The sequence below is a fragment of the Monomorium pharaonis genome, chromosome 1, assembly GCF_013373865.1.
Source record: "Monomorium pharaonis isolate MP-MQ-018 chromosome 1, ASM1337386v2, whole genome shotgun sequence".
Classification (NCBI taxonomy): Eukaryota; Metazoa; Arthropoda; class Insecta; order Hymenoptera; family Formicidae; genus Monomorium; species Monomorium pharaonis.
In genome coordinates this window covers 39,425,848-39,451,823 of record NC_050467.1, presented here as the reverse complement: position 1 = coordinate 39,451,823, position 25,976 = coordinate 39,425,848, and the positions used below count along the sequence as shown (strand labels likewise).

Genomic DNA, 25,976 nt, shown 5'->3' with positions numbered 1-25,976 from the left:
ACTAGAAATTCAATCGTCGTTGCGATGTAGTTTCGGAAAAAAAGTAATAATTTTTAAAACGCTCGTCTTTTCAATCGACGTGCAATCGCGCGTGTTTAATAACATTACGATTTTTATCAAGTAATAAATCATATGCAGATACGTGAAGCACTCTCTAAAACGCTACCGTAATGTAATTCTGCACGTCGCGCGTCGTCGTGTTCTGCGCGAGGCAAATTAGCCGCTAAACGTTGAAATTTTATCTCCGATGGAATGGTCATGTTTACGGCCGCGAGCTGCAAAATTGACAGGCATCCTCCGAAACATATTATGCCGTCGTATTCGCGTATAGCATTCACTCTCGGACCGCACGATCGGCCCGAAAGCGACTATTGTGTCGGCGCGAGGGAGAGACCGAACGAGCGAGTTGCAAAAAAAGGAGTTATACAATTGGTAATCAGGCCGCCATTGACGGATGAAATGATATCTGAATGCCCGAAATTAGCGTCAGCGAGCTGTGATAATTGGATGGTGATGTATGCTCCGAATCCGTACACTGCGAACGCTCGCACCGACGCTGATTTGCCGTGCGTGTTTCCGCTCGTCAAAGGGTTAAATGCGTGTAAATGTCCGCACTCCTGGCTCGTGTGATCGCATCATGGCGGTACATATTCCGATACACACGGAGACAGCAGACGACAGCGGTTTTCCATCGATGACTATACTTCCTTCCGCCGTGTCGCCGGCGGGAAATAAATCGACGTCGTTGGCACGCAATAAAGTTATCATAATGTTGCGAATCATTTTAATGAACATAGCATACAATTGTAATTTTCAATATAAGTAATCCCAAAATGCCCTACGCAATGTGTTTCCGAAGTCTACAAGTTGGTACATTTTTCAAAATTATTTATTCAATCTGCTCTTTAATTGTAAATAACACAGCTTATTTAAGTAGTTACTAAAATCATAAAATCTGAAAAATGTAAGTACACAATTAAAAGGCACTATTTTGTATACATATTAGTTAATAATTTAATTCAGCAAATTTGTTTACTCCAAATTTATCAAATTTACCATCGGACCAATATTGCGCTAGATATGATTAAAGAATGTTTGTGGAATGCACACATATACTATTTTGTGTATTTTATATAAAAACATTTTTCATAAAAATAAATAACGCGTGATGTACGTGATGCTTTTGTTGTAAAAAAAACCTGATATAACGGTCGTCTAGGTCAATTGCTCATTAGCTCACAGCATTCAACGATTTTTAACAACCGAACACTCGAGATAAAAGTATCCATCAGTGGTGAAATTGAGCGCAAAATGCAACAAGCGTTATAAAAAGAAAGTTAATGCTATGGGTCATTGCAAGGCATTCGGTATATAGATTTAGTAACACGGTAAATAGTCTCTTTGTCGAATGAAGAGCGGTATCGATTTGCAGTTTTATAGCCGGATAACCGCGTCTCGGGGATAACCGCGTTCTTGAAAGAACGTTTAGAAGATAACGAGAGAAGAGCTATAAAGCGTATAGAAAAGGAATTAATATAACGCGCAATAGAGCGTAATTTATTTATAATACTTTGTAAGCATCAATTATATTAGCTTTCCACTTTTATGAAGCGACTATCCCAGAGAAAAGATTTAAATAATAAAACGAATAATTTTCTAAAAATAAAATATAACACGAATATTTCGTTAAATTGGATCCTTTTCTTCTGTCCCTAATCTAAATTTGATGAAACAAACTGAATATTAAACATATAAGCCAATTTCTCCTTAACGTGATTTAATATAAAAGAAAAATGTGTATACAGTTCTCACGACAGTGTTTTATACCCTCAACGACTCCTTTCTACTGCTCGACTAAAACCGCCCTTTTTTACCTCCATGGTATACCGCGTCATACATTTTCTGCGGAGTGGCGTGCGGCAGTTTCCACTTTTTTCTTGTTATCCCGTCTCCCGTTTCCTCTTTCCCGCCTCGGCGTTCTAATAGCAATACAAGGAGCTCGTAGGCAAAGTCACCTTCGTGAAGATATTCTCTCCGCGGAGATGCACGCTTCTTTCGCGAATAATGAAATTAGAGTCGCGTCCTATTTGCGGTCCATGCGGAGCAATATTCTTCAATTATAGCTGCCGTTCGAGTGCACCGTCTGGGGGAGAAGAAGGCAAACAAGTGCGGTGCGTTGTCGCAAATAAGAAAGCGTTTTTCGAAGGAGGACGCCGCTTTGAAAATGTGATAGCGAGCGAAAGCTAAAGAGAGAATCATAAACACGAGAGGAGGGAAATGGAAGAAGAGAGGACAGAAGAGACGGAGCGGATAAAAAGCTGAGTGCAAAGAGATACACGAAGTGTTGAACAGAGACAGCGGGATCATCGTTTGCAACCGACCCCGCTTTCTTGTCGAAGAAAGGAAGATCTCAGATGCCTCTTTAACTTTGTCATATGAAAACCGTCGCTCTCAACCGTCAACAGCCTTGCTCTGCCTGCGATTCATCCCTTTTCAAAGTAAAATCGGATAAAAATAAATATCGCACATATACCAATAAAAAATTCCAATAATATTAAATAATTTGTTAACTAGGTTGAAAAGCATGATCATCGTCGCGGAATGCGAGCGCTTTCGCATCTGCCGAAATCTTTGAAATCGTGAAACGCGCGGGATTGCGAAACGACAGCGGTTTCACGCACTTTTTTTCTCGAGACAAAGTCCCGCACGCTCCGAGTTGCTGGCGTCGAGCGAGCGTGTGTTGTGTTTTCACGTGTTCACGGGGCTCATCCGAAATGTATTTCCGCTCGCGAGAATAATGCGCTTCGGCTGCGTACGTATTCACGACGAGTGAATGCTGGGTCGCTCGCATACATCGCGCGGATTTCTCGCGGACCGCTTCGATCGCGAAAGGCGGGCCGAGTGAACAATGCCTCTGGCGTTTTTGAGACACGCAAGTGCGACCTGGCGTTAGGATCCTCCGCGATATCGAGGATTTCGTCGCGCCGGAAATCCGTCGTTGTGCGCGAAATTCGCATCTCCGGAGTACCTACAAGACGACTGTGTAATTGTGTTTCCTCGTGCAACATAGAAGCTTGCGGGACATTTGCCGCAATATCGGCGGTGCAATGTTGCAGAGGCAAAGCTTTCTTTTGCAATATTGCTTCGGCGGTGTTGCAACAATCTTTCTGTGCTGTATGGATTGCCTGCTGGCTTCAGGACCGAAGGGGTTCGACTGCCAATGGGAGGAAGACGACGGATTCGACTGGTGAATAATTTCTTTTTATATTTGCTCGCAATTTTCATCGTTTGCTATGTTACTATAGTGATTGCATTGATACACATTTTATGCATTGATATATATTTTTTTCTCGGTGCAAAAGGCATACTGTTGGAACATGCTTTCAGAAAGAATAAGCTTCTTTCCTGCTTTTATAATATTTGGTTAAGAACTTTTATGTATTTATAATTGAAAAACTATTTAATTGGAAAGATTTCTCTCACATTTAATACAATGTTTGCGGTTATTGTACTTTCAGTATTAATATTCTTATGTATTTTTATTCTCATAAGGGATTATTCTCTCAAATTATTCATTTTCTCTAAAATTAAAATATATGTGCTTCAAATAAAATAATCTCTCGAACAAAACGATTATTTGAGTATAATAAAAATATCGTATTATATTGTAAGTATTACATTGTAAGAAAGATAAGCAAAGTAGCGAACCCACAAGCAAAAATTATAACAAGATAGCGGACATAATCTTCAACTAGCTTAAAACTTAACGTGAACCCATTACCAAACTTCGACTGACGTGTTACATCACGAAACGAGCCCGAAAGCTTGACTTCGCAAAATTGCAAAGTGTTACGGATTAGATCGTGGAAGGAAGCCCAGAGGGCACGTCGTCCTTTTGGATCTCTTCGGACTTGTCGCGTAACCGCGCAAAAGCTGCTGAATAAACGGTTCGGCCTTACTTACGGTACTAAACTAGCCGTTTTCCGTATACCTACATACTTGCATACACATATACATGTGTGTGCGCGTGCGTGCGCGCGCGCGCGTTTGCACGTGTGTACACACAGGCATACGTGCCTACATACATACGAGCAGAACAGAGGCGGTATATTGGTTCAGACCCCCGCGCACTCAGCGCTCATGAATATGCTGGAGCACGGTGGTTCAACCCTGCCCAACCGTCCTGCTTCATCCCCTTTCCACCCCGGTCAATCTCGCTTCGGCTACATTGTATCGGGAAAGGGGTGAGCCACCGTCGGTGGGACGCGGGGAGCCGGTTAAGTCCGTGTTTATATAGAACGATTTTCGACGATAGCATCGTCAGGCATACCTCCGTTTTCACCGATTGCCGCTTCATGAATAAAGTGGATGCACAAGCTTCAGCACGGGCTGTGTGCGGTTTTACGATATCACACAGCCGCTCATATATCTACAAGTTTGACTGATAACCGTCGGCGCTCAAACGGTTTGATAAATATAATCGCGATATGTCTACGATGAAATTTATTTCTCTAATAAAGATAAATATTAAATATAAAATTCATATATTTACAAAAAGTAAATAATATGTATAAAATGCCAACTATCAGATCTTTTAAAACACTGTAGTACACTTTTATTTTGAATTGTCGGATTATTAAAATAGAAAAATTTATAAGTTTTAAATGTATAAAAAATAGCAAAATTTTTGCATTTGTCTTTTATATATTCAGAAAGATATTATCAATTGAATCCAATCAAACCAATCTGCATTTTTCTATTGTTGTATCTACTACATTGAAGAGCACATTGTAAGAATAATGGTCTCCATTATGCCTCCACTTTGCTGCACTTAAAAATCCCTTTTTGCGCCAAATGCAATAAGGGAGGAACAGATTACATTTCCTCGAGATAAGAGTAACGTTTACTTTCTTCTAAATTCGGTAGGAGTCTTTTATCGAAAAGTCGACTGGTTGAAAATGGCGTCGAGGTATCCAGGCTTTAAAATCAAACTATGTTCCCTCTTTCTAACTCTAAACCTTTCACCAATAAACTTTTCCAAGAATGGAATGAATCAGTCTATTGCATTTCAATAAATATGTACGAGATATATATAAAGTTTAAATTTGGACAAAAATTCAACTTTTTGCAAGATGTTGCTTAAAGATTTATAATTAATTTGTTATTAATAAAAGATTGAAACTTGAAACTTCGTAATAATGTACCTAAAACATCAAGCTACAATTTCCAATGTTTGTTTGTATACAAATCAGTTAAAATGGGAAATATAAAAAATAATTTAAATATTACATGCGTTAGATAACCCTGTACTAATAGCCACAATTTCAAAACATATTTTATGCACATATTCAAAAACAGTTTACACATATAAAATGTTTGACCTCACGTCCATAAAGTTTCGGCTCGTCAAAATAATGAGCGTAAAAGAATTTTTGCTTTTACAGCGGATTATGTAATATCGTTTATTCGTAAGCATATCCAAAACTTTAAAGCTGAGCAACTTTCCGTAATGCAGCCACCGACTCATTATATAAAATATCCCAAAAGTTTGCAACTTTAGTATAGTGTTAACGCAACTATTCAGAGCTTCTGCATCTCTAACGGTTTTAAGAACCAACACGAAATGATTATATAAACGCAGCTCGTATTTCTCGTGGAGTAACGATTCGTCCTCTTTTAGTTTTGTATCAGTCATATTGCCTTTTTTGTCTTTGTTTTGACGTTATGCACGCGGCCCCGTAACAATACGAATATTATCTTCGTACTTTCAAAGTACTTAGTTATTACGAGTACTTTGTCTCTTTCTCTCGAAATGCTGAAATGCAGAAGATGTCGAGAAATATCACAAAGGAGAAGCAGTCATTATTTTATGAACAAGCCATCTCGTGCCGTTTGGTGCAAACAGCAAACTTTGCTTTACAGTCAGATTAATAAGTTATAACAATAGTAATAATGTACTAAATAATCAGCAAATTTTCTCATTAAAACTCATTAAGGAATAAGAATGAGGATTTGTTATAATATCTAATTAGTGTTCATAATTTTCTTAAATAGGATTCGACATTATTTCCTTTATGTCGTATTTTATAGTTATTCTTCTACAAAGTCCAACTAATGTCTGAATAAGTGCAATTATCTGTTAATAAAGATAAACTTTAAGATTAAAATATCTTTATATTATATTATTTTTGCAATATTTTGACTATGCGATCACGCGCTAGAATTATTTTTAAAACAGAAAGGAAATTTATATATTAATTTTTCATATGTACGCAAAATGTATCGAAATCATTGCGTTGCTAATACAATGTTATTTCTTTAGAAATACACATGATGTTATTCGTAATGTATTTATCGAGAAAATGTAACGAATACAACATTTATTGTAATACTATGTATATATTACTTTCTGAATGCTTAAAGCTAAAGAGAGAAACTGATTGATCTGCTCAATTTAATTATTAAATCTCCTAAGGGATCAGCAGAATAGGTGCTGACTCATGTGATTCAAAGTTATCTAACTAAGCACTAAAAAAAACAATAGCTATCCATGAAGCATATAAACTTGTATGGAGATTACGTTAACAAGACGTGGTAGAGTATGTTACACGAAATACTACTGTAAAAGTACGTTTCCTTACTAGCGAGCACTGTTCTTGAACGGCTCGCTCTACCGAATCGAGGACACGTATTGACTGTTCGCGACCTGTTCGGTCTCCTTTTGTGTCGCACCAGTGATCACGAAGAGCTTGAACTTCGAGTCGGGAATCGATGTAGGTGTACGTATCCAGCGAAGAGGTATCCGCGTATGCCGCACGCGATTTCGACGTCTCTAATCGAGCTTTCGTGTCTGCTGTACTTAGATGGCGGTATGATGGCTGAGCGGATGACTACCTCGGGGCTTCGTACGGTGATTAGGAAAGTTACCATGTGCCTGAGAGTCTGAGACCGAAGCCTGCGCTTGAGCTTGTACTCACGCTTGTCGACCAACTCCTCCGCATCCAACCCTCCAACGCGGTGCTTTCCTCCCCTCTCGACCCCATCCTCCCCGTCGCTTCATCCCTCCGACTTCCCCGCCAACTCTACCTACCGCTATACAACCTGCCCGCCTCAGTACCTCCGCCCCCCTCATATCTCGTTGCTGTTGTAATCCTCAATTAATGCACAAGTAACGCTAACTACGCAAACTCACTAACTTCGTACACACATCGAAGGACGCGCAGACGACGGAAGCCGAGAGGACGCTCCTGGTTTTCGGGCGGACAGGGAAACCGGGCGATATACGCGCCGGAGTCGTAGGAGATCGGATTAGGTTATCTATCTGAGCGTGCAAATGCCGGCTGCGTTGTTTAGATCTCGCGGAGATTAGAAAGCGTCGCGCGTGAAGCCTAGAGATGTATTTTCTCGCGCTTAACTCGAAATTTCGATCCGTGACAAGTAAGGTCTTACTTTTTTAATACTGTTGTTCAAATATCAAAAAAAGATGATATTGTGACACTAAATTAATTTGTTTAATTATAATTGAAAGCTAAAGAAAAGTCGCTGATACCAATTACTTCTTTTTAAATTATATATTTTTTTTTAAATTAAAAATAAAACATGACAACACAAATAAAAAATTTGAAAATGTCTTCAAATATATAGTAAATTACAAGGTAAATTATTTTTATAATATTGTTCCAAATTTTTAAACTGTGCAATATACTTTTTACTGAAGAAATCAATTCTAGCCAATTTTATAAAAAAAAAAAAGATTTATGAATAAATATTCTTATTTCTTTAACTATTAAAGTAGATTATGTTTTTATTGGTGTGAATAAAGTGCAATATCTAGTTTCCGATAAATAAGAAGGTGTTGGACCATTAGAAAGCATATTCGCAACTTTTTTCTATAATTCCTCTCAGAGATAATGGATATCCTAAATTATTAATAGATGAGTCTGATGAATTCTAAAAAAATGGTCGGAAGGAGTTTCTTTAATTTCAAATTCCGAAATAAATTGCACTCTGCGTGACTACTCCTTTTAAGAAAAAGTCTGTCGGGATCCATGTCATTAAATAAAGGGAACATCTGAAGTGTTGGCCGAATCGCTCGACACGCAATAGATATTTGCACGCGTGAACGCACGAACACGTTCGATAAATTCCGATCAGCCGTAGTCCAGGGAGATCCTATCCACGAAAGAGATAAACAAACTAACGGACAGGTGGAGAGAGAGAGAGAGAGAGAGAGAGAGAGAGAGAGAGAGAAACAGAGAACGAGAAAGAGAAATGGAGAGAAACGCGCGTTACGTGTAAACGGGCGGGACATGGCGGGAGAGACGACGGCGGGAATTCGACCATGGACAACTAACTCGCTGATTAACCAAATACCGGTCTGCAGGACAAACGGTCGAGCAAACATTGAACAACCTGTCAGCGGCACGCCACGGGGGATCAAAGTTCAAGGGATAAGCGAAAAGCGGGTTTTTTTTTTGCAACGTGGCCGCTTGCGTCCCCCTGCGCGTCGCCGGAATGATTTTCGACGGGCCCGGCGCGGCGTTCTGTCGGGAAATTTGCACGCTACAGCGCGTCGTTCGCAGGAATTATTCGTTGATAATCAGAGCGTACCGTGAGCGCGGCACGCGTGAGCGGATATCGTCGCTTCCGAGAGCAAATACGCGCGCGGCTGCGCTCGAATTTACCGTCCGGCGCGATGACGAAGGCAGTAACGGCGCGTGGTGGTATCATCCAATGCACCATATCGCATAATATCGTGGCAATATGCACGATATCTTTATCTCGCGGACACGCACGACAGACATTAACGGCGGGAGAGATCGTTCGCCCGTTTTCCTACCGATGAATGACTACGATGTATTTGTGATTTGGTCTTGCGCATATGTATCTATGTGATCAATGAGAATTATATGCGCCATGTAATAAAAAAAAAAAAAACGACAAGAGAAATTTCGTATAAAGTCCGATAACTTTGACTTTTTTATCTAGGTGCTATTTTATCATCTAATAGAGTCAAAATAGAACTCGAAAGTTTTTTAGGAATTTCTGTTGTTGTAACAATTGCGTTCGCTGACAGAAAAGTTCAAAGTCACAAAAAATACAGCGTAAAGCGCGCGGTAAGTCTCCCACGTTTTCTAAAAACACCCCCACGAAGGATCATCATAATTCAACTCGCACAAGGGGGCAGGTATCATTTTGTTAGAAATTTCAAATCCCATGGCTAATGCCGTATCAGAGAGAATATTGATCCACGATACGAGTGAGGGGCAGTTTCCTCCGGATTTGTATCGCTTTCCAGCTAATTGCTCCAGAGGATTTAGTCATCGATGATTTCGTAATGTAAGATAGGTATTACGGGTCGATGCACGTTCCCCGTTTAACAACAGATGGCCCGTGAACCGTCGATTCGACCCGCCGCCGATCGTTCCTCGCGGTCTGCGACTTCAAACGCGTCGCCCCGATCGTGGCTTAGCCAAGGATTTCGCAACTCTACCACGACCCATCTGGCCCTGCGGTCCTGGTGTGGAGAAATGATTGGAACCGGGGGGTTATTTCACCACGGATCATCGACCGTAATCGCCGCGCCAGGATCATGAATGTAACGGAGCCATCCTCTTGATGGGGTCTCCGATCGGATCCGTGTAAGCCCTCGGTGTTACTATCACGAACATCGATTAGGATAATAGCGGCGGTAATATCGGCATTACTTTATTGCCCGCCGGTAAATTTCGTGGAAAACTGCGAGAACTCAATTTGACGAATGTGACGCGAAAATAATACAGCTTTCGGTTCTCGGCGAATTGGTCCGCTTATAGAATTAACGGATAGTACATATTTTTACAATATATTCAGAGAAATATTTAAATTTGCTTTTATGTCTCACACATCTGTTTTGCTAAACGTTTACGCTCTAGTAAAAAAAACTTTTATCTTTATTTATAGTGAAAATAAATATCGAGCGCATGAATATTTTCGAACTTATATATTTGATAAAGAGAAAAATTACGCGACACATCAGTTTATCTTTTGCTCAAAACTACGTTAATATGGTTAAAAATATATTGCTATATTATTCTCCTATTATTATGTATTATTATTCTCAAACTAATTTTCCCAAACTAATTTCAGTTGTAACAGAACGAATCCTACTAAAAAAATTAGTTTAAGCATTCGATGACGTGACTTTTAAATGTACACCTCACCCTTCTTGGTGCTCTCACACGCACGCATTTGCAACGCTCCAGTATGTATGTGGTGCCGAAAACGCGTCGCGTCGTGGCGGTGAGGGTTGCTCGCCACCATCTAGAGCGATCAGGCTTGTTTGTAAACCGTTAGGGAAGCCTCACGCGCGGACTTGGTATTTCGAGAAAGCCCCGTGAAAACATTTCGCGTGAATGCATTACCATATTTGCTCCGACGAGCATATGAACGGCGCGTGCACGTAGACACGCGCATACGTGATAGGATTGCCGCAATGCCGCATGGCTTTCTGTTTACAGTTGACGCGACGCGACGCGGCTACGGCACAGTCGGCGACAGCCGGGATTTTCGTTGGCAAATAAAATAAAAATAGATTAATGCAAAAATAAATAAGTGCGAGAGCAAGGGGTGTTCTAGACCGATAGATATGCGTATTGCACACTGGCACGCGGAACTTTCATATCGGAAATACTGGTCATTGAGCGATCACAATCGCTAGAAGTGTACAAATACAGATAAAAAAAGTTACAATGTAAGATTGTCAAACAAAAATAAAGAAGATAGAGTTAGACAAATAGACAAATAAGATAGATAGGTAAGGAAATTACAAAAGAGAGAGAGAGATAATTTATAGTTGAAGTATAGTGTTCTTGTAATAAAAAATAAAAACATTTTAATTTAAAAAACTATTTTAAACAAAAATATATTTAAAAATTATAATACATTACTATAATAATAAAACAACAGAATAGAATTACAATAAAAACTAATTAAAAATCGATAAACAAAAAATAAAAAACAAAAAAATTCTTAAGAAAACATAACGCATATGTGAAAATATATCTATATATTCATTGCATATCAAAGCATGCTTCTTATTTCTTTCCACGTTAATAAATTGCTCCAACAAGCTAAATGTTTCAACAAGCTGAAGAGTGTTAATCGATATTAACGTGATGAAAATTTGTGAAGTAACAAAACCAACGCTATCGTAGATTGTCGTGTTTCTAAATTAGATATTACTACAGGAGCTACGCTGTGTATACACAGAGCGCGGTGATTTCCCCACTGATTTTACAGAGAACTTTGTATGAAGGAACCCAGCTCTGCGAGAATTCTAAAATGTAAAATTATATTTTCTCTGTTATACACACTTTCATATATTTCTTAAATCTTTATATTATTATTTCGGAGTATGAGAATAACATTGACATACTACTGCGTTTATTTAATAATGTTTAACGTATAACTGAATACTGAAATACTAAGTGCATGCTTTTCGTTGCATGCAGTATACTTGCTGCAAACTTTAGAGCACGTTATTCTATTCAGACTGATCTTCTATGAAACTTATGGCTGTACATGATATTAGATTTCTCTCGCTTATGTATACTTATTGTTGTAACTTCGAAGCAAAAAAGACACATAAACATGTAAAATTTGTGATCATTTAAAAAAGTATATACGGATTGCGCACAAAGATAACTTATTTAACTTTTTTTTATCTATTTTTTATATCTATTTATCTTTTCATCTCTATTTTTAAGCATCTCTTTGCGTGCCGTCTTATTCGAGAGCAATTTTATCAATAAAATTCTTCAAGAAGCAGACGGTTACATAGCACACAATAAATATCGAGACTCTTTTGAGGAAGATCTACAAGGCAGACAGGTATTCCATTGCGATCAACGATTGCGTCATTCAGGAATTTCTGTCATGAGATAGTTGAATAGACTCGATTTCTGCATTATGAAAAAAATTTTATAGCTTTGACATTTTTAATCTTTTTCGCAATCGTCAAGTTCTTTGATTAAACGAAAGCGATAATATGTGATCAAAGTCTACAAATAATTGAACATAAATGATAAATAAATATTGCATGTATAATTAACATTTCTTATAATATGTAATTATCTATTTTACGTTACATATCAAAAACGAGGATGTTGATTTCGCTTAAGTACGCGGCGCCGCGTAGCAGTGATTGTTTGTTCCAAACTTTTTTTTTACACGCGAGTGAAATTCACTCGAACGGCAGACGGTTATCGGATCTTTTTGTGTTTTGTAGCACGCAACGACATGCCCATTAAGAAGACTCCATGTCAGGATCTAGATTAGGCTCTTTGCAATTACCTTCTGCGTTTTTCATCCGAAGCAGTGTCTTTTATTTCGATTGTGTGACCGCGTTAGCATCTATTTGCTAAATTAGTAATTGCCAATTAGCCGTGACTGCAAAAACGAAACTTTAATTCTATGTTTTCAATCGGACAAAGTTGCAGATCAATCAGTTTAGAAAAATTAGATTATTACTAAAGAAATGAAAATGTAATATAAATTCGACGGATACAAGATGTAGAAAAAATTAGTAAAAAATGAGGAAATTATCAACGATATGCCGTTTAAATTTACAATACTTTTGCCAATATTTAATTTCGGATTCAATCAAATTAGCCGGTGGAACATCGGATAGGTCACATAAAAAATTTGCGATCTTGTTCGATCGTTTGTTCCGGGCTCGTACGTCGTGCTACCAGGCAAACGATCGATCGATAATACGAAGATAAACGATTCCTCGACACGCAGGTAGTTAAAGTTTAAGTCGTTGCACCGGCGAGATCACGCTGTCTTCCTCTTTCCTTTTGTCTGTCGTACATTCCTTAATTTTCTATAATATTTCGGTTTTAATTAAAAAAGCACTCCCCAGCCTCGTCAAATTTCGAATTAACATGCAATTCTTCGTATTAGTTTTGTCGATAAATTAACCGCTACAGCCAATCGTGCGATCGTATTTAAAAATTTCCGGACGATCGGAATTCCCGTGGCTTTAAACCCGTCGAGAGATAACTGCACGCGTATCGATAGCGCGGCGCGGGCACGAAAAAAAGGGAGAGAAAGAGAAAGAGAGAAAGATAGAGAGAGAGAGAGAGAGAGAGAGAAGCGTGGGCAAACGAAACGCGCTATTTAATTCCGAGCTGCTCACGCGCGCACGTCCCCGGTTCGCACGCCGTGGTAGCGGCGGCCGTACGGGAAAAATTACGCGGAAAAATGAAACGGTTTAGGAAAAATCTCTCGATGCGGCGCGAGGCGACACGGCGAGTCCCGCGGAAACCAATTTCGAAAAATGCGGACCAGTCGAGTATCACCGCGGCGGCGGCATTTGCGACAGAGGGACGCGGGGGCCCGGGGGGGGGGAGGGAACGGATGGAGGAATATCGGCCCTTTACTCCATCGCGGGCGCTCATGCGACCGCTGATACGCCGGTCGGTCGCTCTCGCAGCGAAACCCAGGTTGCCCATTACGCAGCGGTTAAGCCGGATAATCGATCGGTCGGCGGGGGTGGCGGCAGCGGTGGCGGTGGCAGTGGCGGCAGTGGTGGCGACGGTAGCGGTGGCGGCGACGGTGGCAGCAGCAACGGTAGCGGCAGCGACAGCCAGCAGCACACGCACCGGCACAGATAAATTAGACGGGCTGCCAATACCGCTCATTAGCGTGCCAGGCGCAGAAAACGCCGCAGGCCAATTATGAAAAGCGAATTTCTACCGACGGACAACCGCGGCCGGGCAGCGCCGCCGACGACGGCGACCACCACCGCGGCCGTTTCGACGAGACGACGGGAGCGGGGAAAAAAAAAAAATTGTATCGCCGCGGAAAAACGATCGGAACGTCGGCGCGGTCGGCCGATCGCGAATGAATTTTGCGGTTTCCACGCGCGTCCGTGCGTATGGACGCACACACACACGCGCGTGTATTATACGCGCGCGCACGCCCGACGGACGGGTGTCAAAACGCCGAGCGTGTTCAACGCGCGCGACGACCTATCGTCGCGCGTCAAACTGCTGCGCCGCGCCGAAAACCGCTGTCCTTTTCACGCGTTGCTGCGCGGATTCGGCCGCCGCCGGTGCGCCGGGATGATATCGAAACTAATTATCGCCCGGGAGGAGAGGGTGAGGGGAGGGTCGCGATTACGCGAGCTGGCGCGCGCGTGTCTGTTGCGCGGGTATCGGGGATTAGGAGCCCAGGCCTCACCTTCCTCGAGCAACGTGTTTCCGATAATATAACGCTAACATTTGTCATTATACCGTTATTTTATTTCGCGAAAGTTCGCAGCTATACACAGCTTGCGCGCGCGGTTACACTGTCCAAATCCGATGGGGCATTCGAACAACTCTGTCCACGTCCCCGCTTCATTATGCTCTAGTTGCGACACCGTACGCTCCCGTGTCCGTAGCGAAGAATGCGTCGGTGTCAGGTACAGAAACCGCAGACCTCAACATCGACGTGCGTTTTTCATGGCGTCGCCGCGGGTAATTTGCGCAAGCACGCGCGTCTGAATGCGTGCTCGCGTGCGTGTCCGGTCGGCGTGTATATATCGCGCGCGAGGATTGCCGGGAATCTCGCATTAAATTCGCACTGCGCGGCAATCAGTCGCCATTCTGCCCGGGATAGACCGGCGTTGCGACGCTGTTACGTGCGACGCTTACGTACGTTATTACGTGAATATGTGACCACCGTGGCGCCCATCGCCGTTGCCTTTTCTCAGCGTGCACATCGCAGACACGTACGCTTAATTAAACTGCCATCGTCGCCGCCGCGGCTCTATTTTATTCGTGTCGCACGCACGTCATCGCTGCTTGCAGAATGCCGGTTGCAAAATTTCTTGACACGCGAATCGAAGGAATCCAAGTCGTGCATACCGATGCCGGTGCGTCCTACGCGAATGTACCGTTGGCTTTTGAGCACTTGCAAAGTGCCAATCATGGCTGCGAATGTAGTTAATTAAATATGAAGAGCGGATATTTTATATGCGATCCGTCCGACTTCGAAATGCAGCGCTTTCCCCAGGCTCATACACGAAAAAATTCGTTATTATTAAATCAAATTTCAATATTGAATCACAAAATGTTTGACTTGTTCTCGTTCAATTAAGAATTTGAAAAAGCCTCTGTTTCGAGAAATGCGATATATTAGTTTCTAACTAAATCACAGTTATGCAGTTCACTTGCAATGCTTTTACGGAAGCGGATTAAAAGCTTCCGTGTAAGAGTACGCTAAATTCGTTCTTGTTTAACCTAGTTTCTCATATATCTCCCGTCTTTCTAAAAAATATTCCTTTTTTGTTTATAACCTTCCTCCATTCTTGATTTTAATTACCCCGGCTACTTTTCATCCTGTTCATTATTCTGGGAACGAAACAATGCACGATTCTCTCTCATTTCTACGCAACATGTATTTCGAAATATTCAGCTTTCAATTTTCTTCTTATTTATTATTCCATTATGTCAGTCATAAATATATACTTAATGTCAGTTGGTTAATTTTGTTAGTAGATGACTGAATCTTTCCATGCTTTTTTTTATTGTTTCATTGACAGTGTACGAAAATTCAGTTAATTATCAATTAAAACTGAAATGTACAGTAAATCATCGATATCGCCAAAGGCAATGTTTCACTAATTATTTTGTTTTGTAATACGCATTCGGTATACTTGAAAAATATATTTAAAAAATGCTGTCATTAAAAAACATATCATTATATTTTCCTACGTAGAAAAAAAAAATATATATATATATATATAAATCTGTAAATCGCGGGATAGACCGTACAACGGATCTCCTATTGAAATTTGTGTGCGGTCATGTAACACATACAGTTTTTGTATAGCTTCGTTATAGAGTTCATAGCTTGGTTACACGAGGATAGAATACTGACTCTTGTGGACTTGTTGGCGACAATAACCGTTTGATAGCGTCATGAATTCGACATTCGGTATTTTTGAGTCGATATGCGACCTCGCCAATTCTGCCCATCCAATCATTACAATAAACGTTCGAATAATCGTCGTAGAATCTCTGCAATATGTTGATTGCAATCCCGAAATGGCTTTACGGAAATGACGCAGCTTACGTGCCGCCTGTTTAATCACATTTAGTGAAACTTTAGTGCCCAACATTTCGATAATTATCGTTGTAATCGATGCACTGAACCATAATCTTTGAAAAGCTAAAAATCGCAATTAAATTTCCAATAAAAGAAACACAACAAATGCAATATATCAGATAGAATTTTTTTGTGGCAAAAATTTTTGAAAACTAAATTATTACAGTATAAATTCAAAATATAATTATTAATAAGTTATACAAGTTTGAAGTAAAAATGATAAATTTCCCAAGATTTAAATAATTAGTATAAACAAAGATAATAAACGTATCAAATTCTGCTATTCGTACAGAGTATATATTTATCATTATTATATAGATATTTTTTATAATATGTACAGATATACACACGATTTGTTACTCTTATATTTTTTAATATTAATCGTCGGTCGATTTTCACATTGTTACAATTTATCGTTATCTGATGATTGGATATCGCGACGCAACGGCGTGTTATCTGTAAAATATTCGAGCAATGTGTAGTGTGTAACATTTAATGGCATTTTTGTATTACCAGCATGTTGAGATAACTATCACCAAATACTATAGTTACTGCATTCGTTATTGGACCGCAGTATTCCATAGAGACGTCGTTGTTTTCGACGTATCGAAACCGATAAACATTTTAATAATAGTCAAACGGTAAAAGAATTAAACAAACGCAATAATCGGTTAATAATAATATTACCAATAATAATGAACAATAAATCAAGTTCAAAAAAGTATAGACACTTGCAAATTTACAAATAGCATTCAAAAAATGCTACTTTTAAGTAGTACAAGGCTACCAAATACCCGACGTACTTCAACGGAAACTCATACCTGAACATAGCCTTGGTAGATACGAGACTAACTCACTAACTTTCCACGACTTAGGCAAAAACGACAACCTAGACATACCATATGACAGCGACCATGACGTAATAAAATGCCACATATCAGTTAGTAAAAAAGACGGATTAGAAATAGAAAACAATAGCGCAAACCACAATATAACTTCAGAAAAACGGGCTAGAAAAAATTCCAAATAACAGAAACTTAACAATTCAAGAAAAAAAAATTACATGCAAAAGTTAAATAATAAAATACTAGATACACACACAATAGATAAAATTATTACTTTATCTACCTAAAATAAAGAACAAAGACTCAGTAAATTCATACATAAACGAAAAGATACAAAAGTTACAAAAAAAGAAAAATAAAATACTAACTAAAATAAAACCTAAAAAGAGAATGGCCAAAAATTAATAATATGATAGAAAAAAAGAACTAAACAATACCCGCGAAACACTAAAAATAGAATTCACCTCCTCCATAAGCAATTACTAGAAAAATAGAATAACAAATCTTCAAAAAAAGACTCGGCGCATATGTTCTCAAAAATAAACAGTATATTCAAGAAAAGAGGAATAGCACAAATTGGCACTCTAGAAATTTCGGTTCGTCATCGCTCCGAGCCAGAGAAGTGCGTTACTGTTTTCACTCCGCAGTTCGGTACTCCGCGCGATACTCGTGCCGATATGTCGGGCCCGCGCTGCGTTGTGTCTCGCGTGGAGATCCAGTGTTGTACGTGCAGTGCGAACGTCGAAAGTGCCAGAGGGTTCGTGAACGACGGAGGCGACGAACGCGATGAGCTCGCTGTCTAATTCAGGTATGTACCGTAACGTAATTGCGCGATCGACCGTCTCGCCGCGTACCCCGAATTATTGAACGAATATTTCCGCGACGAGGCTTGACGTTGACTGTCTTAAATACCGGCGTTGGAAACTGCCGCGCGAAATGACCAGTGACGTATTGCATTAATAAACGTGTAATCATCCACGGCCCTTTCGATCGATCCGTACGCGCGCTCGCGTCTGTCTGTGTGTGTATGTGTGTAAATGTCTTTGTACGAATACATTTATCGATGCGGTTAAGAATGGACGGTACGGAGTGCCGGCCGCTTTCCAGGTTCGTGCTTTGTTTAGAAATCGCACACTTGTACCTTCCCGCGCGCGCGCGCTAACTTATTCCCCGCGTTACCGTAATTGGATCAGCGGGAATTACAGAGAAGCTCGCTTTTAGACTTTTCAAAGGCGGCAAAGCGTTGCGTAGAATACATCCCGATGCGCATTTGGGCTCCAGTGAATGGCCGTCGCATTTACCTCTAATTCTAAATAACGCTGATTCAATTTTTTAACACTCGCGGAGACACTGCCGATAATTTATGCATTTTACCAGCAACCGGATGCAAAACGCGCCGAGGAAAGCAAGTACACGAATGCTTTTCTTCTAGTGTATTTGATTAAACTTGGAATATTCAAACTCGTGTAGGTGCTTCAATTAAATACAATTTTTTTTTCATTAAAATATTTTATCTCGTTGTTGCTTTTTTGGATTTTGGAAAATCTCCATTTCACTTTTAATCATAAAAGCATAATTAATGATAAAAGTTTCGTGATTTCATATTTGTATTCGGAAAATGTGTACGGTAGCGCTTAATTTATAAATGTCGAGTTGCAGTAAATTATTAAAACTGTTTCATATTTCCGCGTGAATAGCAGTGTTCTATTTTATTTTCACGTATAAATGTGAACGATCTGTACCCTCTATTGCCGCGCCAAAGGTAGATTTATTCAAATCGATACAAATTTAACAACTGGTTTTTAGCCCGCACGCGTACCAGATTCGAAGCAGGTATAAGATTGCAAGATTTAATTCCGAGCGAGAGATCGGGAGGGGGAAATTCACCGAGATCAATGCGTGGCGGCATCTAACAATGATATTCGAACACCGCGACACGCCGCGCTTCCTCCATAATATTATAATGATTAAATGAATATACGTCCTCGTTGGGGGAGAGATGCGGACATAATGCGCAAAAATCTCACGATGTGTAAAATATTTCACTAAATATTCGAGGAGGGAGGACAACCGCGCGGTATAAACTCCGTACCTCTTTCTCTACGCGTGGACAAAAAACGCGCGTATTTGCGCACGTGTACGCGTTCAACGTATACGTGTATGCGTGTGCCGCGCGCGTATGTACGCGCCCATACACAGATAGCACCCAGACCAGATATGTACGTTCGCTGTTGATTGAATGTGACTGTCGTGATGGAAGAAATTTCGCGAGGTACGTCACACCAATACGAGCGCGAGCGGGATGAATATGAATGAAACGGGTTTCCGGTCTGGCTGAGCCCGAACCAGTTTTACATTTGCATCCGTATTTGTCGAACGCGAGGGGTGAGTAATAAAGGCAGTCTAATTTTCTCCTCTTTTTCGGCAGCTTTGCACTGTACACACCCCCGCGATGTTTCGCTCGGTGGAAGCACACATCGGCGCGGTGCGAAAAAAAAAAAAAAAAAAGAGGATGCCTAGCAACCGCTTTTCGATCGCCGCGCGCCGGGCCGCTCGAGTGTCGCACGCGTACTCCTAAATATGTTACAATAAATTGCGCCTCCGTACGTGCGCGTGTTTTCGCGCCTTTTCCCAGCACATTACTGAACGCGTGCTGGCACGCGGAATACATTTAAATGCGTTATAAGCGTGCGAAGTTTCATCAAAATTCCTACGCGACGTCTGCGATCAATTTTTTTCACCGATGTGATCTGGTAGGCACAACACATACTTATATGTACATAATATACATGCAAGTACACGTACATATCTGTAAGTACATATGTTGATATACGTGTATATTAACAATTCGAAAACTGATTTTTAAAATAATTTACCTCATTAGGATTGTCTTTTAAGATAATGTATACAGTTGCATTATAAAATAACAGATAGAACAAATTTGAAATAAGTTATCGAAGCCATATAATAATATGAATATCTATTATATCATGTATCTTATATAGATAGATCTATATTATGATGTAATATCTGCATTATTGTATTAACCTACACAAATACGTTGAAGCTATTGCTTCCTTTGTTATTAATCCCGGTTTCGTTTAATGCTCTATTTTTCTCTTTTTAATAATGCACTTGATGCCCTTACCCGAACACCTGCATGCTTTGTCCTGATAATTGATCCCTTTTTTTTATTTCCTCTTGCTTGACGTTTGTCTTGCAATAAATATGCATCTAACTAATTTTTTAAATGTCAACAAAGCAATGTTATTTCGAGTCTGCCGATCCTTTGGTGTTAAAATAGCGTGTTACGAGAGGCAAATACTGGCCGGAAAATTCTGGCATGCGCACGTATTATCGCTGGAGCGAGCAATCTGTACGTGGCAAACGCGGTTTGCGTGTAATCAGGGCATGTTACAGCCAACGTTACAACAAAACAACCGAGCTTAGACCAACGTGAAAATGGCCATTAAAAAAATCGTATCACTGAAAGCTTGTCCTCTCTGAAATGACTGAAATACGCAGATTCTAAATCCAAACTAAAGCGTTTTAATAAATCCATGTGCTTGAAATTTTTATAGATATGATTATGTGACGTTATGATTAATTTTCACTTTTACGCACATACGTTATTTATGTTAATAAAAAACATTCGCTGGAAACATTAGATATTTCATCAAATAAAATGGCTTCATTATTATTAAGTAATGCAGCACTGTTTGAGATTCATAAAATTTATTCATGAAATAGTTATTAAAGGGGACATAATAGTATAAAATATAATTGATGTATTGAATATGTGATCAATGTAATGTTACAAAGCCCATATAAAAGTAATTAATGAATTAGTTGTAATAAGATATTTTGCATTCATGTATTGCGCATAATATAAAATTGCGAGATAGATAAAATTATTTTCAAATGTATGCAATAATAAATTCCAAATAATTATTGTCAGATACAGTTATTTTCTATTTATTACAATATCACGAAGAACGAATTTATCACGATATTATCACTCTTTTGACTTTACAAACTAAATCAGCTCAAAAATTCATATGTACTATCTCACCAAAAATATTTGGCCTTAAATTTTATGAATCAGTTAATTTTCCTCATGAATATAATAAATTTGTTATTTATCAGTATCATGTTCCATCTATTTCTTAAATATTTAATATTTCACATCATTTAACACATGATTGGGAATAAAATAATGTATGATTAAGAGTTAAAAATTAAAAATTAATAGGAAACAAGAAATACTTTGATTTGCCTATCTCTATGTCACTAAAATGAAAATTTATTTATATATCTTATTTGTCTACTTTATCTGGTTGCGGAAATAGTGCAAAATTCAAGCTTTATTTGTTCAGGGCATCGATCACACTTGCCTATGCAGTTTCTTTACAATAACGTCCAGAAGTTCTCTCTCCGCAATGTGAATCCCATTGGACATCTGAAGAGATTGATAAAGCTTTGCAACGAACGTATGCCGAGAATAAAGTTAGTAACGAATTGGTAGACAATATTTGGGGGAGGACGATGCACGTGCAGACTGATATCCATCTTTTACGACAACATTCAGATTCAATTTGCTTCTCAATATCAACCAACTCGTACTGCTTGGCTCGATCTGGACTCGATATCTCTATTTGCCTCTCTCTTCCTGTCTCTCTCTTCTCGCGCTTTATCTCCCTTCTTCTGTAGGCAACTTGGCCATTCTGGTTTATAGGACATCAACCTCTGCTACGTTGTTGCATATATTTTTGCAACTTAGAAATATTACATTGAGACCAGATATCGATGGGAAGTTTTAAGAATACAGAGCAGATAATAATTTACTTTTTGTACTTATTTTTGTAAAATGTACATATGTGTTGTTATATCGTACTATGAAAGAAAATATTTAAACATTCTTAAGAGCTTCTTTAAATTTGATATTTCTTTAAATATAACTGTCTTTTGAGAGAATTAAACAATCATAATAATCTAAAATTGTCCTCAAACATTTTTCTTACAATTCAAAATGCACGTCACATCACACGTCTGCAAATGCATCACCGATAATGTACATTTGATTAATATATCATCTAGCGATAAGGGAGATGGTATTAGATATGTCATGAATGCAGAATGAGAATTCAAATGTGAATACATGCAAGCTGCAATGACATTTAAATCCAAGTGTAACGTCACTGCTTTAATTAAGATGATATTAATGATGAGAGAGAGATCGAAGAGTAAGAAAATCACTCGACGTCGTCGAGTGTGTAATTATGATTGAAATGAAGAAAAGAGCTGCAAGATAACCGTTGAATGTAAATCTCGATTTAATGAAAAACTTTTCGCGCATACGGATATAAAAAAGGCTTTTTGTTCCACAATCATTTCATTCTCCCGCCATCGTCGTTGCTCTTCCGACAGACTCTGAATGGCAGATACATATCCCTCTATTCCGTTTTATCCTTCGTCCACTGAAAGCGGACCGTCGAAAATGGCTCATTAGTATTCAGGTGAAAAACGGACAGCCTGAACCGTACACGTATAGATTATTGACACCTGCCGGCCGATCTTTAGCGCCGAATTTCGATCTGTAGAGCCGGTCAACGCAGGAACAAAATAGACTAAATTCGTGTCGCGAATTTGGCATACACGTCGATATTCCACAGCGTACATTCTATCGCAATTTTGCATGCGACGCAAACTACTGTAGAGAAGGGAAATATAATTTTGATCCATAGCCAGAGGTGAATCTGAAACAATCTCTGTCAAATGGATTCGCAGCGCTCTTTGGAAAAATCGCGCGTTAACGAACGTCCGTGTGAGGGATTACATATAAATTGCGGTATAGCGTTCATAGAGTTCATCAATTATGCTAATGCGAAAATTCAAAAAGACTTGTTTGCGAGAGCATGGACGCGCATGAAATCCGGCTTAACTCACGCTATCGATCCTCCCGTTTATCTTCTTAACTTTACAGTTTGCACGGTACGTCCGTCCACCCCCTGTTGCATTAGCCAAAACAGATATGCGCAAAAGCTCTCTCCCTTCGTCGGCACCACCGCGAGGCCACCCCATCGTCTTTTGCAATAGCGATACGTGGTGCTGCAGTAGAACGATCAGCCAGCCGATCGGCATAACCCCTTGAAATTCCACGCTCCCTTTCTAATTTCGATTCCAAAGGGAGACGTTGACATTGACATGCCCTCGTCGAATTATACTCCCGTCCTGTTTTATTTAGGCGGCACATCGCGTGCAATGTACTATTACGATGACGGAACCCACGATCGAAATTACTTCGTTCGATTCGCGAATGTCGCGCGTGCACCTTATATTAATAACCGCATTCCATTATCGGAATTGCGTAATTAACGGAAATTAAAAATAATTTGCATATTTTTAAAAAGTTCACAGTGTCACTTTATGATACAGTTGACCCGTTTTGCAGATCAGCGATCACAATATTACATATCTCTATATCGAATTGAATGCAAGAAGAATAAGTACTAATGAGACGACTTAATTCTACATTAAAACCTCACTTATTGTATTATGCAATTTTAATTGAATTTAAGAGAGTTATAAAAATTTCAATAAAAGTTTTTGGTAATTAATCTATCACATGATAAGATTAGTATATCAATATGTTTTAATTTCAACTAACAAAGTTCCAACTGAAAATATATTTCTTATTTCCGTATTATAATTTAAACCACTCACGCAAATTGCCAGAATGCATTAATCAACGGCATTATGCAGCAATCCCTCCTCCTTCATTTTCGCGAGACCATTTTATGATCGCATTTAGCCGCTCAAATTATACCGTCACGTAATCATTGCCGACGTCGTGCGATAACGTGGCGGTTTAAAAGTTCGATTAAATATATAAAGCAGTTAGCGAAGATAATTATCGGCGGGATCGGTGACCCAGAAGTTGATTTCGCGAGATATTACGAAATATTGCAAATTTCTTTAGTAAATGCGGCACTTTCTTTCTTTGAAGGCTGAACAAAAAGCCTCGTGTTTCTCTCGGGATGCTAGGAATACGCAGTTTCTACGACATTTAACTGCTAAGCACTACAGTTCGGTTAGCAGCGACTCACGCACTTACGAATTGAGTGAAGATGGGAAGACGGGAAGAGCAACACCCTAGCAACGAGAGAGGAAACAGATAGGATAAAGATGGGTGGAGAGAGACCGAGAAAGTGTACGGCAATCTACTTCGCTCCATTCAATCAGCCATCGATTTCTTCGATTTATTGGCCGGTTTAGGAGAAGACGTATGGACGGTGCCGCCGTCGGCTGTCGTTACTTTGGTTTAGGGGATGACCGCCCATATTTTCATCCCTCAGCCCCCAATCTCTCCTCCTGCATCTTCCGCGTGTGTACGTATATATCTATACCTATATACAAAGATATTTCGCATTCGCGAACTGTCCGACCGGTTTTACGTGCGAAGCAACGACCGACTTTTCGAACCCACCGGAAACTCGCTGACGGCGGCCTTTCATCGCAGAGATCTCCCTTGCCTTTCCGTTTTTCATCCTTTCTTACTCTCTCTCTCTCTCTCTCTCTCTCTCGTCTCTTTTTTTTTCTTATCGCGGAAGTTTTTAGAAAGTCAACGAGGCGGTGAAGTCTACGTATCGACGTGTACGCCCCCGATAGTTACCAGCCGGGAATTTCTCGAATCCGCGATGAGAAACGAAACGACACCGACTGCTCTACATAATGCAGCTCGCACGACACGTCCATTCCCCGAGCGGATCGATCCGCTCGATAAGGTATCGACGAATAACGTTGCGTGACATGACAAGTCTCCCGGCAACGGAATATATGGATGAGCTACGAAAATAGAATAAACGAAATTGCGCGTGCATACCTAATGCGTGACATGCGCTGTATAAAAGTTCGGCAAGCGAACGGAATACAAGAGTTTAATAGTTAAATCAATATTAGCATCCCATTTTGTGACCCCATTCTTTTTTACATGGGCAGTATAGTCTTGTGCAATCAAATGCACGCACGCACGCACGCGTACACGCGCGCGTAACATAACGCACACGAGGAATGTCTTGACATTTGATTTACCGAATGTGTCGTCTACATACCCATACAATATTACATTTCTCGTCATATAATACTCGTATCTGCGATACAGATTTCGAGAATACAGTTATACATGATAGGCATCTCGCTAAGCGTAACGTGACAAATGAGCGGATTCGTATTATCAGTAATTACATTGGGATTAGCAATGGTTGGCATTAATCCCGTCGTAAATACATTTCGATACTTTGAAACGTTAAATACTCATTGGGCCTTAATGACGGATCAATGCGCGAGTGTAATCTATTTATGAAACTTGCGAACGGCCGTCCGCTCGAACGCGAATTGTAAACCGTAAAGTGTTGCAAACGATCTGATGCACGCTTTCGCGTAAACGAGCGCGTGCGATCGTTGATTTTACACGGAGAAATTATAAGTTTTCAAAGAGTTAACTTCCGAAATACATACAATTTTTATTCGTACGGATAATGCGTATTACAGCGTTTATTCGATTGCACCTTTGATCAGCGACACTTAACGTGTTCACAGGAAAGCACAATTATAATATCATTAATTCATAAAGATGGAGTGCAGTTAAAATAGCATTATAAAAGCAATATAAATTCGATGAATATTCGATAAACGATATCAGATAATCGTTTTACTCCATACGGCATCGGCCGATGTATTAAATCCAAAATAGCGTATTACTCAAATTTATCGATTGTTTCTTTAACGCAATAAAGCGCCGGTCGTAACAACATATATAGTATTTTTTAGCTTAGTCTCTACATCAAGAATAATCGACTAACTCAAATTCATATCTTACAACGCATCGCACGTCTCAATAAATCATACGATTGGCGGGAATCAATAAAACGACGACGGGTGTAAAAAACGACAATAATATCGGATAGCGCGTTATTATGACGCGCCAATCTCACA

General features: G+C 39.7%; 1 protein-coding gene and 1 long non-coding RNA gene across 4 annotated transcripts in view; one reads left to right on the top strand and one right to left on the bottom strand.

Moving 5' to 3' along the window:
- Positions 1 to 25,976, top strand: part of LOC105835246 (teneurin-a) — a 461,026-nt gene that overhangs the window by 229,906 nt on the left and 205,144 nt on the right.
- Positions 1 to 25,976, bottom strand: part of LOC118644281 — a 107,918-nt gene that overhangs the window by 56,478 nt on the left and 25,464 nt on the right. The gene's annotated exons all lie outside the window — the stretch shown is intronic.